This window comes from Taudactylus pleione, unplaced genomic scaffold (assembly GCF_031769625.1).
Source record: "Taudactylus pleione unplaced genomic scaffold, aTauple2 ptg000018l, whole genome shotgun sequence".
NCBI classification, from domain to species: Eukaryota; Metazoa; Chordata; class Amphibia; order Anura; family Myobatrachidae; genus Taudactylus; species Taudactylus pleione.
The window spans coordinates 7,698,831-7,713,367 of record NW_028284420.1 but is presented as its reverse complement, the minus strand read 5'-3'; the positions used below and the strand labels follow the sequence as shown (position 1 = coordinate 7,713,367).

At 43.2% G+C, this 14,537-nt stretch overlaps 1 protein-coding gene across 1 annotated transcript in view; it reads right to left on the bottom strand.

Moving 5' to 3' along the window:
• Positions 1-14,537, bottom strand: part of DNAJC7 (DnaJ heat shock protein family (Hsp40) member C7) — an 86,906-nt gene that overhangs the window by 71,800 nt on the left and 569 nt on the right. The window lies entirely within an intron of this gene.

Below are 14,537 nucleotides of genomic sequence, written 5' to 3'. Positions count from 1 at the left end.
GGAGAGGGGTCCTCCTTGGATGAGAGGGGTCCTGTGCTTAAGAAGCCCGTCCCTTTTTATTTATTTTTTTTTAAATGGCAGCTGTAAAGTGGCATCTATAGAATATTCTATGTCTCCTGTTTTAGCTCATGGGGGTCTATTGGTTATTTTTGAGTAGGAACTGATATACAGCGGCCAATAGTCAAGGTAGCAGTAGTTACCAGTCTATGTGCTGTGACATATAGAGGTCTACATTGGAGGTATTAAGAATAGATGGAATTAGAAAGAGAAAAAGGGATTGCAAAGCTCAAAAGGACTTAAAAATTCAATAAAAAAAATACAGAGGAGCAACAGCCCACAGGAATGGGATATTGTGTTTGGCTCAGTACCAAATTGTTATGCTCTGGTTGAAAGATTGGTTTGTTCCATACTGGGATAATTAATGGGTGTTTGGACTTCAAATTATTAAAGGTAACTGTGGACAAAGTTAAATATTTACCCAACCAGATGAAGTTGGATTGCAATTGTAGATTTTATGTAGCTTGGAGTTACTTAAACAGGTTGTGCTTCAAAAAAAAAAAAAAAAAAAGGAACATTTTGATAAAGGGGCCTATCCATTAGACGACCTTTTTAACGATCCGACTAAAACTAGGAGGTTTTGGTTGGATTGTTCAGAAAGTAGTCTAATGGATAGCCGGCAAGGACCAGCGATGTGCGTGCACGCTGGGTCCTTGCCGACCACGACTATCTGTGGAACATGCGCGTCAACCTGACAACGATCGCCAGGTTCCACATGTTCACAGATAGTAGGTCGGTCTCCTGCACTGAATGACGTTCAGTGAACGCCGTTCAGTGCAGGCACCGCACCCAGCAACCTGAAGGACTGAACGCTAGACGTTCAGTTTTTCAGCTCGCCTAATGGATAGGCCCCTTAAGACTATCATTTTAACAGCCACTACCGTAGATTCCCCTTAACTGTGCTCAGTAGTTTTGAAACATTGACTGGGTAAAGTTGTGAGTATTCTATGGGTAGGAAAATACCTAGATGCTTAGATTTTGTGATTGCTAGTAGTACTTAAAGCTCTTCTGAATAGCATAGTACATCAGTGCAGGCATGTAGAGATCCAGGATTTATATTTTGTTTGCATTTTAAAATTGGAAATCTCAATGTACTTTTACATTTCATAGAAAGTTTGGGAAAGGGATATGTGTATTCGCCACAGATAGCAAAATATCCTCTGTATATAATTCTATTTTGTGCTTTGATAGCCAGTTCCATTTCCCATAAAGCTAAGGGTTTCCAATTCAGGAGGCGAGGGTCTCTTAAATGAAAACAAATATTAAAAGGATACCTTGCATGCATCCACTTTTAATTTGAAAGGTAAATGAGGAAAACTGATGATTATAGAGGCCATGAATTTGTGATACAAGGCCACGGTTCCATGGCAGAATATGCCCCTGATGATCCCCATGATGCATGGGCTTTCATGCATAAAGGGCTTCACAATGCTACTAAAGACCATTTCTGCATTTAAAACCATGACCATGGAAGGGACTATTACTTGGTAGACCAAATAAAACCAATGACTCGCCATCTGTTATCTGATGCCTGACAGCCATGTATAAACCACAACTAGTTCATGGGAAGCAAGGATGTTATTACTGGACCTAATCTGGTGCTCAGAATCTTGACAAATAATTTTAAGTCTACAGGGTGTCCCTAAAGTCTGGACACATAGGCAAAAATGCATATTTTCAAAAAATGAAATGACGTTCATTAAATTCATCTGCTATCTTTCGATATGACCATCCTTCACGTCCACTGAGAAGTACCACTTCAGTTCTTTCTTCTTTTGACAAAGCCATATTTAATGTGTGTTGGTAAAAAATATATAGTTAATGAGATTTCCTATGTCTCCAGACTTTAGGGAAACCCTGTACATTGAGAAGGATGATTGGCCTGTAGCTGCCACACGCATTGGACAAATCCTGGTTTTGGGATTACCACAACATCAGCACTGGTGGTAGCGGTTAAAATTGGTCTCCATGAAGTCACAGAAGCTGGCAAGAGAGCAAATATTCCTTGATATTGAATTTCAATTGTTGATCTATCAAACCCTGGAGAGAGAAAGTACCAACCATTCAGCTTTTAACTGTCCATTGACTGGCTGTGTTTTAAAAAAAAAAAAAAAAAACCCAAAAAAACTGTGGTTGGGTACGGGATCCCAACGGTCACAAAGCAGACAGACAGACAGAATTCCCTTACACTAACCGTCCCGTCGCTTAATCCTAACCCTCCCCTTGGTGCCTTTGTTGGGATCTATCTGGATTGTGACAGTCGGCATTCTGACGGTCGGGATCCAGACTACATCCCTGAAAAATGGTAGTTAGAAGATGATTGGTTGGTGCTATATCTCTCTCCAAAGCTGTGATAAATCTTCCGCCTTGTGTCAAATATATCATTTATATGCTCTATATATATAAAAAAAAAAAATCGCCACCAATTTATTCCGGATGTTGTTAAGATAATTTGGAAACAAGAGACAACAACTTATCTTAGCAGCTGAAGGGTGAGAGTAAAAAATGAAGCTGAATTAAAGGGCAGGCAATGCCATGTAACAGGACCCACACATCAAAACAGGCCACTTTCTGAAGATATTTTTTTCTACTCAAGGGTTAAGCTGGGTATATACTAGACGATATGTCGCAGGATCAGGCAGACATATCGGCAAGTGTGTATGCACTATGACCGAACCATACGTGCTCCCACGGGGTCATTCATTGCATAGACAGATCGAGCCTACATGCTGCTCAATCTGTAAATTTGATGAACGACCCCATGCTTGTGGAGGCGGCTGGTGAACGATGTATCGTGAGGTTGTTAACCAGATAGTGCAATGTCAAACGGCCGCACGATATGTGATTCATCGCATCGGTCAGGTACACACATCGCCTAGTGTGTACCCAGCATTAGAGTAGTGAAATAATGGACACAGCCTAAATATGGAAACACAGAGAAGCAAAAGAAGTTACAGAGTCAGCGGCCAAACTAAGTAATGTCTTGTCCTGAATATACAGCTCCTAAAGTAAAGAATGCTACTTTTCTACCACATATCACTGTCAATTATACCAAGTGTAGGAAAATTCAGAAAATATCACATCTAATAAAACAGTTACTTAAATTAAACATTTTAATATGACAGGTGACATGGTTGAAGCAAAACTGAAAAAATATCCTTTAAGGATCAATCCAATTGAAATGACAATTATTAGTTAAAATTAAACTTATAAACAATTAGAAATAATTAAAATAAACTCAAGCTGGGTTCACACTAGACGATCTCTCCCGAACCTTGCAGACCATGCACATCGTCTAGTGTGTACCCACTATGTGTGCTGCCGTAGGTCGTTCATCGGGGTCATTCCATCAGCCTGCATGCACGGCCAATGAAGCGGTCTAGTTGCCGACTTCGGCAAACCCAATGGTGTCAGTGAACGATATATCGGGCAGTCGTTCACTGGATCGTGCAGTGTATAGACCGCCTGATATATATGGTTCATCGGCACCATCGGGCATCGCATTGGCGGGTCGCTAAGTGTGTACCCAGCCTTAGTCAACTCAGTCTTATACCCCTTTTCCACTATCGCAATAACCCGGGTATTGCAGAGTCTCCCCAGGTCGCAGCTCAGTGGAAAAGTGTCCCAAAAGAAATAACTCGGGTCCAGTTACCCGGGAATCCAACCCGGCTTAAGGGGCAGTGTAAACCCGAGTCGCTTTTACAGTATTGGGAGATCCAGATTTCCTGGCACTTCGAGATGATGTATTCTCCAAGCGCCGTCAGAAGAGTTTCACTCCACACGGGTGCAGTGTGAACAGGGCTGATCCGAGAATAACCCGGAACAAAGTGCAGTGACTGGGTCTGAAGCAGTGTCCGACCCGGATTGGACCAGACTACAAAATACTGGGTCCGACCCGGTATTTTGGTGGACAAGAAGTATTAATGAGATCACTCTTGCCTGACCTAAAGCTAACTACTTCAGACATTTAGCTTTGAGTATTAGCAAACTATTGTGTATCATTGTATATTAAAAAGTGATTCATCACACTTTTTTGATTCTATGTGTGTTTGTGCAGCACTTTCCACCTAAAATCTCTTTTATTACGCCTATGTGAGCATACACCTAGAGAATATGTGAAAGCTTTGGATAGCCTTAGAAACCTGGACTGTTAAGGCCCCTACACACTAGACGATATTTTGAGCAATATGGCCGATTCCAATGCATCGAAACAACAAATTGTCTAGTATACACATGCCATGCACGCTCCTGCTGTGTTGTCCGTCGCATCTTCAGATCTTCTCTGCATGCAGCTCAATCTCATTAACGATTCCCTGCAGATCGTGCAGTGTGTACGCTCTACTGAACGACCAGATGACATGGTTACATTATATCAGGGGTGGGGAACCTTTTTTCTGTCAAGGGCCATTTTTATATACAGTCAGGTGCATAAATATTGGGACATTGACAGAATTTTCATATTTTGGCCTCTGTTCACCACCACAATGGCTTTGAAATGAAACAAACAAGATGTGCTTTAGCTGCAGACTTTCAGATTTAATTTGAGGGTAATTACATCCAAATCAGGTGAACGGTGTAGGAATTACAACGGTTTCTATATGTGCCTCCCACTTTTTAAGGGGCCAAAAGTAATGGGACTATCAACTCAAAAGCTATTTCATGGACAGGTGTGGGCTATTCCCTCATTATTTAATTATCAATTAAGCAGGTAAAAGGTCTGGAGTTGATTCTAGGTGTGACATTTGCATTTGGAATCAGTTGCTGTCGACTCTCAATATGAGATCCAAAGAGCTGTCACTATCAGTGAAGCAAGCCATCATTAGGCTGAAAAATCAAAACAAACCCATCAGAGAGAGAGCAAAAACATTAGGTGTGGCCAAATCAACTGTTTGGAACATTCTTAAAAAGAAAGAACGCACTGGAGAGCTCAGCAACACCAAAAGATCCGGAAGACCACGGAAAACAACTGTGGTGGATGACAAAATAATTATTTCCCTGGTGAAGAAAAACCCCTTCACAACAGTTGGCCAAATCAAGAACACTCTCCAGGAGGTAGGTGTATATGTGTCAAACTCAACAATCAAGAGAAGACTTCACAAGAGTGAATATAGAGGGTTCACCTCAAGATGTAAGCCATTGGTGAGCTTCAAAAACAGGAAGACCAGATTAGAGTTTGCCAAACAACATCTAAAAAGGCCATTACAGTTCTGGAACAACATCCTATGGACAGATGCGACAAAGATCAACTTGTACCAGAGTGATGGGAAGAGAAGAGATGGAGAAGGAAAGGAACTGCTCATGATCCAAAACATACCACCTTATCAGTGAAGCATGGTGGTGGTAGTGTCATGGTGTGGGCATGTATGGCTGCCAATGGAGCTGGTGCCCTTGTATTTATTGATAATGTGACTGCTGACAAAAGCAGCAGAATGAATTCTGAAGTGTTTCGGGCAATATTATATGCTCATATTCAGTCAAATGCTTCAGAACTCAATGGACGGCGCTTCACAGTGCAGATGGACAATGACCCGAAGCATACTGCAAAAGCAACCAAAGAGTTTTTGAAGGCTAAAAAGTAGAATGTTATGCAATGGCCAAGTCAATCCCCTGACCTGAATCCGATTGAGCATGCATTTCACTAGATGAAGACAAGACGGAAGGGAAAATGCCCCAAGAACAAGCAGGAACTGAGGACATTTGCAGTAGAGGCCTGGCAGAGCATCACCAGGGATGAAACCCAGTGTCTGGTGATGTCTATGCGTTCCAGACTTCAGGCTGTTGCCTACAAAGGGTTTGCTACAAAGTATTAAAAAGTGAAAGTTAGATTTAGGATTGTTTAGTTTGTCCCATTACTTTTGACCCCTTAAAAATTGGGAGGCACATATAGAAACCATTGTAATTCCTACACTGTTCACCTGATTTGGATGTAATTACCCTCAAATTAAATCTGAAAGTCTGCAGTTACAGCACATCTTGTTTGTTTCATTTCAAAGCCATTGTGGTGGTGAATAGAGGCCAAAATATGAAAATTCTGTCAATGTCCCAATATTTATGCACCTGTCTGTATATAACATTATTTGCAGGTCCGATGCAGGCCATGCCCAGGGCCACAATCGCCGGTGATTACAGCAATGTCCAGAGCAACCCGAGGATGCGCCGGGGAGCTGTAAGGGCAGCGGTGTGACTGTCTGCAGTGCACTGCTGCATAGATTCTGGCTGCCACTCTAGGGCGCCCTGCTAGCCAGATCAAATGATTCTGCGAGCCTTATATGGCCCCCGGGCATAGTTAGCGATCTAACCACCAAGCGATGCAAGATATTGTTTGGTTAGATTGCACAGTGTGTATGCACTAGATCATTTGTCCGGGAGTTCAAGGGAAATCGTTGACGACATTGCATCGTTAGCAAGTCATCTAGTGTGTACCTAGCATTAGAATGCCTTGAGGACAGAGCTTGGGAACAACCGTTTGGAGGACTGGTGGTTTCTTAAGAACATTTCATATCAATCATATTGGTTTACATGGGTGTAAGATGTTTAAATAACAGTCAATTTGATTAACTGTTATTTTGATTGACTGCAGCCTAAATTGCAGTTTTCATTTATCTATTCAGCTGTAGGCGTCTTCTAGAAAAGTGTTTTTATAGTGACTTTGTGGAATTAATTAAAAAAAATGTACACACATGAAAGACAAAGCTGCTGCGAAGAGTTTAGCGTTACTGAAAAACACTGTACCCAAAATGTGGATTGCCCCAGGGAGTCCAGTTGGGTTCCTGCAATGTATCTCTACAGGAGTACAAGTAAGGTGCATAGCCAGAAAAGAAACCGCTCACCCACAAAGAACAAAATTAATTTTTTCTGGCTCTACAAAGTTCCTCAAACATATACATATAGTTATTGTGGAATCAGTATGATTTACCGCCGGCCGCACGGAGGCCCAGCAGAGGTAAAGTTCCCGAATGTCCAAAGGTAAGTATAAACTAACCTAATTCTACCCCCTAACCCTCCTTTAGGGGGCCTAACCCTAACCTCCCCCCCAAGTGCCTAAACCTAACCCCCCCTTCCCCGCAGCCTAACCCTAAGTCTCCCGGGGGGGTGCCTAACCCTAACCTCCCCCCCTTCCCCTAGCCTCCAGGAGGGGTGCCTATCGGGATTTCGATGCCTGTCATTAGACACTTGCCGGGATTAGACAGTCGGGAAGCCGCCGGTCGGGATTACGTCCATCGGCTTCCCAACTGCTTCCCGTTATTGTACCAAATCCATTTTAGGATATCACCTATAACAACGCCTTATAACAGACACTGCCTTCCAGAAATAAAAACATACCTTCAAAAATGTCTGTTTTATCAAAGTATAAAATCTATAGAAATGTATTTCTGAATACGTTAAATGGAACTCAACTTATGATAAACATTTGAACTAAATATTTTTATATTCAGGGTGTGTTTTCTCATGGAAAGTTTAAAAAAAATAAAATAAAATAACACAATCTGGGATATTTAACTATACATGTTAAGAGCCCCATACACCAGGGCCATGATTCCCAGTTCTGTCACACATCCTCCTCTCCACTTGCACAATTTGTGTGGGTCCCAAAAGTCACCCTCTGCAGTCATCTCTTGGTGAGCAAATTCACTCGTTCAGCCTCCAGTGCCACCTCCAAACTCTCTTTGCCTCCACTCTAAAGCTGGGTACACACTATACAATGTTTGTACCCAGTGACAGCACACGTGTTGGAACAATATATCGAGCCAGCCGTACACACTACACCGGTAGCGGCCAGACTCAGTGATCTACTTATAAAGCTAAAAACCTTTTGTGATTTACCAAGTGTCCAGAAAAGGGGGCGTGACATGTAAAAAGGAAGCATGGTATGCAAAAAAGGGTGTAACCTCACAGGAAAGGGGCGTGGGTCTGTACTGCCAATATCACACATTGGCCCCCACAAAAGAAACACACACACATTGGCCCCTACAGCAAATAAACCCAATCACAATGTCCCCCTCCCCACCTGAGTATTTTCTATTCTCTGCTTCCTCCCCTACAGGAGTTAACTTACCCGTTTTCCTCCTGCAGTGCAATCTCATGCCTGTCACTGTGGGTCCTGTCACTGTGGGTCCACAAAAGTCCGCAGAGTTGCCGACAGTAAATGGGGCTGGCGGGTGAGAGGGAGCATTTTTAGGAAGTGGACCAGCCAGGTGCCATCGTGGAAAGGGTCCCAGGTGACCGCCCTAGCCACATGTCTGGCAGCCTGGTGAAATGCAGATGATGCTCATCAGCCACTCAGTGTTTTACAAGCAGGATAATCAGCAGCGCAGGCTGCACACAGCACCCTGCCCCATGCCTCAGCCAATAAGAATCAGCTTGATTCTTATTGGCTATTGCTGTCACAGCGACGGCTGCCTGAGACAGCAGAGGGTTCAGCTGGGCGCAGTAGCCAATAAGAATCACACTGATACACCTGACGGAGCAGCTAATAAGAATCTGTCTGACTTATCGGCTGCTACCAAACATTCGTGATCGTCTGGTCGCATGTCCGACCGCGATCGATGTTTTGGCCACCCCGGCCTTGCACGATCTGGTGTATGACCGTGCAATATACATCAATCAATGTTCCATTTAGCCACATGGCTTCGTTCATAGAGGCACAGCAGATGGCATGCTGCGATAAACAACCTCCGTGCACGCACACTATACAATCCACACAATATATTGATCCTACGTGCGTCGGACTACAATATTGTATGAAGGATTGCATAGTGCGTACCCAGCTTAAGCCCCACTCGCTTTTCATCTCAGCTAAGCCCTTTGCTCACTAATTTATTAATGCTCTAACTTTGTCTTCACTTTTGTCTTCCTTTTATGTATACAATGAAGTGAACGGAGAACAGCATTTAGATTTTATTCTGGTATGAGGCTGGGTACATAAGTATTTAATATAATAGCACTTCTTGTATGATTTAAAATAGTTCTTCACTATTGGATGTTTCTGGCTTTTTTTCATATACTTTTATTAAACTATGAGGGGCATTCACAGGACAGCAGCCCACCCTGTAGTAGTCTTCATGCTAGCACCCTGCACCTGTCACAACCCGTGCAGTTCCTCTTCCCTGCCTGAGGTGTCGCTCTCTGCTCTGGTGCTTCTAGCACACTTTGGTCTGTATTTCAGCTGTTTGTTGCATTAGCGGAGTGTGCTAGAAAACAGCTGATATACAGACCAGTGTGAGCTAGAAGCACCAGAGCAGAGAGCGTCACTCCAGGCAGGAAAGAGGAACTGCACGGGTTGTGACAGGTGCAGGGTGCTAGCATGAAGACTACTACAGGGTGGGCTGCTGTCCTGTGAATGCCCCTCATAGTTTAATAAAAGTATATGAAAAAAAGCCAGAAACATCCAATAGTGAAGAACTATTTTAAATCATACAAGAAGTGCTATTATATTAAATGCTTATGTGCCCAGCCTCATACCAGAATAAAAGGGGGCGTGGTCATCGGAAAACGGGGCGTGTCTATAAGACGCGTCCCCTTTTCATCACTCTTGGGGGCGTGCCCGGCACTTGCGGACACGCCGGGCAGCCCCCAAGCCCTGCAGACAGGGAGAATAGATGCCGGGCGCATGCGCCCGGCGTCTATTCTCTGGCGGTGACCGGGTCACCGCATGTTTCTCCACCCGCGGGATACTGCGTCCCGCGGGTGAGAACGGCTACCCGCAGGCTGTGAGGGCAGGGCGCTTTTTGCCCTCCTCCTGGAGGGCAGGGTGATTTTTGCCCTCCAGGAGGAGGGCAGGGCGCTGCGCCCCGCTAAAACAGCCTAGCGGGAAAGCTACATAAGGACGCCCACTTTACCTTACACACATCCGTAATATCTAGGACTGCAAAACATCGGTACAAATAGAATACCATCGCAGCCTCACGCACACCTGCACTAGCCCTGACCTTACTCAGAAATTGCTAACTTCATCGCACACTATTAGGCCTCAGGCTGCGTAGGACATTGCAGTGGCTAATTTATGCACGCCCTTGCAACGGCGTTCAAATGCACTGGCACGCCTGCGTTCAGCCAACCCCCCCCCCTCCATTACCACCCATAAATGGCACTTCCTATTAATCTCTCTGCGATCGCAATGGCTAGTTTGCGCACCGCGATGCATGAACAGTACGCAAAAGTCAGCCAATTGCGTGCGTATTAGCAGCTGCGTTCCTTGCTGAATCAGGCCCATTGTCATTAATCAGACATTTTGTAGTGGAGAAATACAATGCACTTCCTATATTTCAACTAAACATGTAGCTACAATTATAATTATTTCTATAGAATATTCACGAATATGTTCATTAGGTTCCCAGGCATTGGAAAAAAATTAGTAGTCAAAACTACATGAAATGTATTAAGTAGCGGAGAGAGAATATGCAGTTGTCCGGTTTAGACAAAACACCTTGTGGAAGAACACCACACTGACTTATGTCATAATAAACACTTTTAAAAGTGGATTGATGTCATTTATCTTACTATTACAGCATAACTTTACCATTTAAAAATTGTGTCAGTCAAGTTCTATATCACTGGTGAATATTTAAACATACAATAGGGCTCAAATATTTGCTATTGAGAGAATGGATATAAACTTTAAAAATAAAAAAAAAAACTCATCACCACCTGTATGCATGAAGCTCAAAACACCCTAAAACTGAAGACACACAACGATTTTTTGAACAATTATCGTTATCGTTCATGCGGGTTCATGTTTGTAGTTCAGTCAGACTTGTCAACTCAACGATTTTCAGTAAGGGTATATGCAAAAATCGTTTGTAGTTCAAAAAAATTGTTCATTACACTTTAAAAAATCTGACAGATAATCGTTCATAAAATCGTTGGTAACAAAATCGTGTGTGTATGCAGCTTTAATGGAGCATACACAGGGTCAGATTTTTCTTTTGAACGATATCGTTTGAACGATTTTTTTTTTTTTTCAAACGATTTTGCTAACGATTTACTCAACGATTTGAACGATATCTGAAGAAAAAGAACGAAATCTGACAAATCTGACTGCAAACATGTCAGATATCATTCTCTAACAAATGTGAACGCGCATGGTTCATGTTTGTACACATGAACAATTTTTTCATCAGATTTGAACGATTGAACGATTTTTAAATTCGTTATCGTTCAAATCTGATGAAAAATCTGATCGTGTGTATGCACCATAAGCTGCATACACACACGATTTTTTTAATGATTATCGTTAAACGATAATCGTTTGAAAAAATCGTTCACTTTCTGAGTCAAACTATGAACGATTATCGTTCATGCGCGTTCACGTTTGTAGTTCAGTCAGACTTGTCAACTGAACGATTTTCATTAAGGGAATATGCAAAAATCGTTTGTAGTTCAAAAAAATCGTTCATTACACTTTAAAAAATCTGACAGAAAATCGTTCATAAAATCATTCACAAATTCGTTGGTAACAAAATCTTTGAGTGTGTATGCACCTTAAGTCTCAATATATCTTCCTGTATGTTTATTACAGTATATGAAATTGTCTTTGTTGTTTTAGAACTGCTGAATATTGTAGTGAAGGATAATAATAAATGGGTAACTGTATCCAACAACTGCTGTAAAAAAAATAGGGTAAAGTTACCAAGGAACACCATGATCATATACCAGAGGTTCCCAAACTCGACAATTACAGTCCATGTTTTAAGGATAATCATGCTTGAGCACAAGTGACTTAATTAGTTCCTAAGTCAATTTGATTTAACCATCTGGACTCAAGCATGGAAATCCTAAAAATCTGTACTGTAATGGCGGAGTTTGGAAACCTCAGTCATATACGCTAGCAGGGTACACACTTAGCGATGTGTGTACCCAGCAACATATCGGGTGATCGGTACACATTACACGAATTAGTGCCCGACATGTCGAGCACTGGCTCCATTCACCTGCTTGACGTTGGCAGCTGGGTCGTTCCGTCAGCCCTACATGCAGGCAGACGGAACGACCCCAATAGACAACCTGCAGGAGCACGTATGGTCGTCCATAGTGGGCACACTTTTGCTGATGTGGACGATATGTAGGCACGATCCGCCAGATCGGGGGCGACATATCGTCTAATGTGTACCCACCTTTACTCTAGCTGTACTAATAGACTCATGGCCTGATTCAGAGCCGCTCGTAAGTGGCCGCTCGTTCGCACAACTGCGCATGCATATGGGTCGTAATGCGCATGCGCCAACCAGTCAGTGCGATCGGAAATCGAGCGCTCGCCAAATAGCGAGTGCCTGCTAATTTGAGTGACAGGATGAGGCGTTTGTGGGTGGTAACAGGGGAAGGTGCTTGAAAACGGGGAGTGGAGATCCGAACGCAGGCGTGCCAAACGGTCAAAACGGGCGTTTTAAGGGTGTGCATAATTAACAAAGCAGCGTCATCGACCACGTCACTTGGTTGTCTCTTAGACTGAACTGTTCGCATGATTGCGGTAGGATAAACCTACCACAAGCACAGCGAGCAGTTCAGATGCCTTTCGATGTACTCGATTAATCAAATAAATAGCGGAGATGACGTAGGATGCGAGCGGCCAGGGGGCATCTTTACAAAATAGCGAGCGCATGTTTCGTTCGCTCGCTCAGACATAGAGGCGTGAACAGACCGCTAAGAGCGAGCGCTCAATTTAAATAGCCGGCCCCTTTTTCTGACCGAGCGAGCGCAAATAGCGTCCGGCTCTGAATCAGGCCCTCAGTCACCATCCACTACCATCTCTATGCAGATACCTAAATCTATTTTTCTCTTTTATCCTATGTGTCCAACTGCCAGCTCTATTTGGCGATATCAATTCTACTTAACTGAGCTCATCATCTCCCTCCTTCCAGTGTTTCTACACTCACCCAGTCTCCCTCACCATTAACGCCATCATCTCAAGTAAATTATGCCCACTGCACTGGTGTCATTCTTCACTTTGCTTCACTCCACACATCCATTACATGGCACTGTCTTGTCAACTTCATAGTCGTCAGCTTACACCTTTTTCTCATTAAGGAGTCAGGACATTACCAAAATTCTTATCCATTCCCTCATTACCTTCTGCATTGATTACTGCTACCTTCTCATGACCCATCTATCCCTGCTCCAATTCTGTGAAATGCCACAACAAGACTGATCTTCCTCTCTCACCAGGCCCCTAGGCTGGCACCCCTTAACTTTAAGAATTCAATTCAAGCTACTCACTTTCAGCAACACTACTCCCTCAAACATTTTTGGCATACTGTACCACATGACCTTCCAGCTCTGCACCTCTGATTGCCACCCCCGAAACCACCCATGCTACGCTTTACCCTATGACCAGACTTTCCCCAACCTTCAATCTCAAACACCCACCCCTTCTGTACAGTTCTATGATCTTACAACTAGGGACCACTCTAATGGTGCATACACACAGTCAGATTTTCTGTCAGATATGAACTATAACTATTTTAAAAATCGTTCATATCTGATGTCAGATAACGATATCTGATATATGAGGTGTTTGCAGTCAGATTTGGACGATTTCATTCACTTTAATACTGTCTGAAATCGTTCAAATAGTTTGTAAAATCGTTCAACTGACAGATCTGGCCATGTGTATGCACCATAATCTCTGTCTCGTGTCTGCCCCTCCTTCGGCAAGTGCATATAATTTGGGGTTTCAATGTATGATCTGTTATACTTAAGGTGGCCACAGACATAGCGATGTGCTCACGTTCAGACATCGTGTATGATTTCCCTAGGACTCTCCCCCGGCAGTCCTATACACTATTTGGAGTAAAAAGCATCCAATCTGACTCAAGATCTATCGTGCATCTTAACTTTTTTTTTTTCCAGTGCATTGTGTCCCAGATTGGCAAATCTGCCCTACAGCACGTCAGATCTGAAGATGCGATGTGCGACCTGCGGGGACGCGCTTCACATCGTGAGTGGGGACTCACGATTTAGGCATTTTATATGATTTGTCATCACAATACGTTGAAATCGGCCAAATCGTGTAAAATATCGCTTTAAGTTGGCCACACACATGGCGATCTGCACACGATCAACCGATGTGTATGATTTGTGTATGATGTCTCTTGAAACTCTCCCCGGTAGCTCTGCACACGATCTGCACACGATTTGGTGTCCAATCTTCTTACGATCTCTCCTGCATCCAGACTTTCACAGTGTATCGCATCCTAGATTGTCAGATCTGCCCTACTGCACGGCAGATCTGACGATGCGATGTGCGACCAGCATTGCATCATGATCGTGAGTTGGGACTCACGATTTACTCAGGATTTGTCCAAATTTTACACGATCTGTCGTTCCAATGTGTCAGAAACGGCCAGATCGGGTAAAATATCGCTGTGTGTGTGGCCAGCTTTACTGTGTTGCTTTACAGAGCTATATAAATATAGGATAATGCCGCTGCAGACCCAATGCTTACAGAATTCCTAGGAGACTTGTCATTCATTTATAGCAGGAAG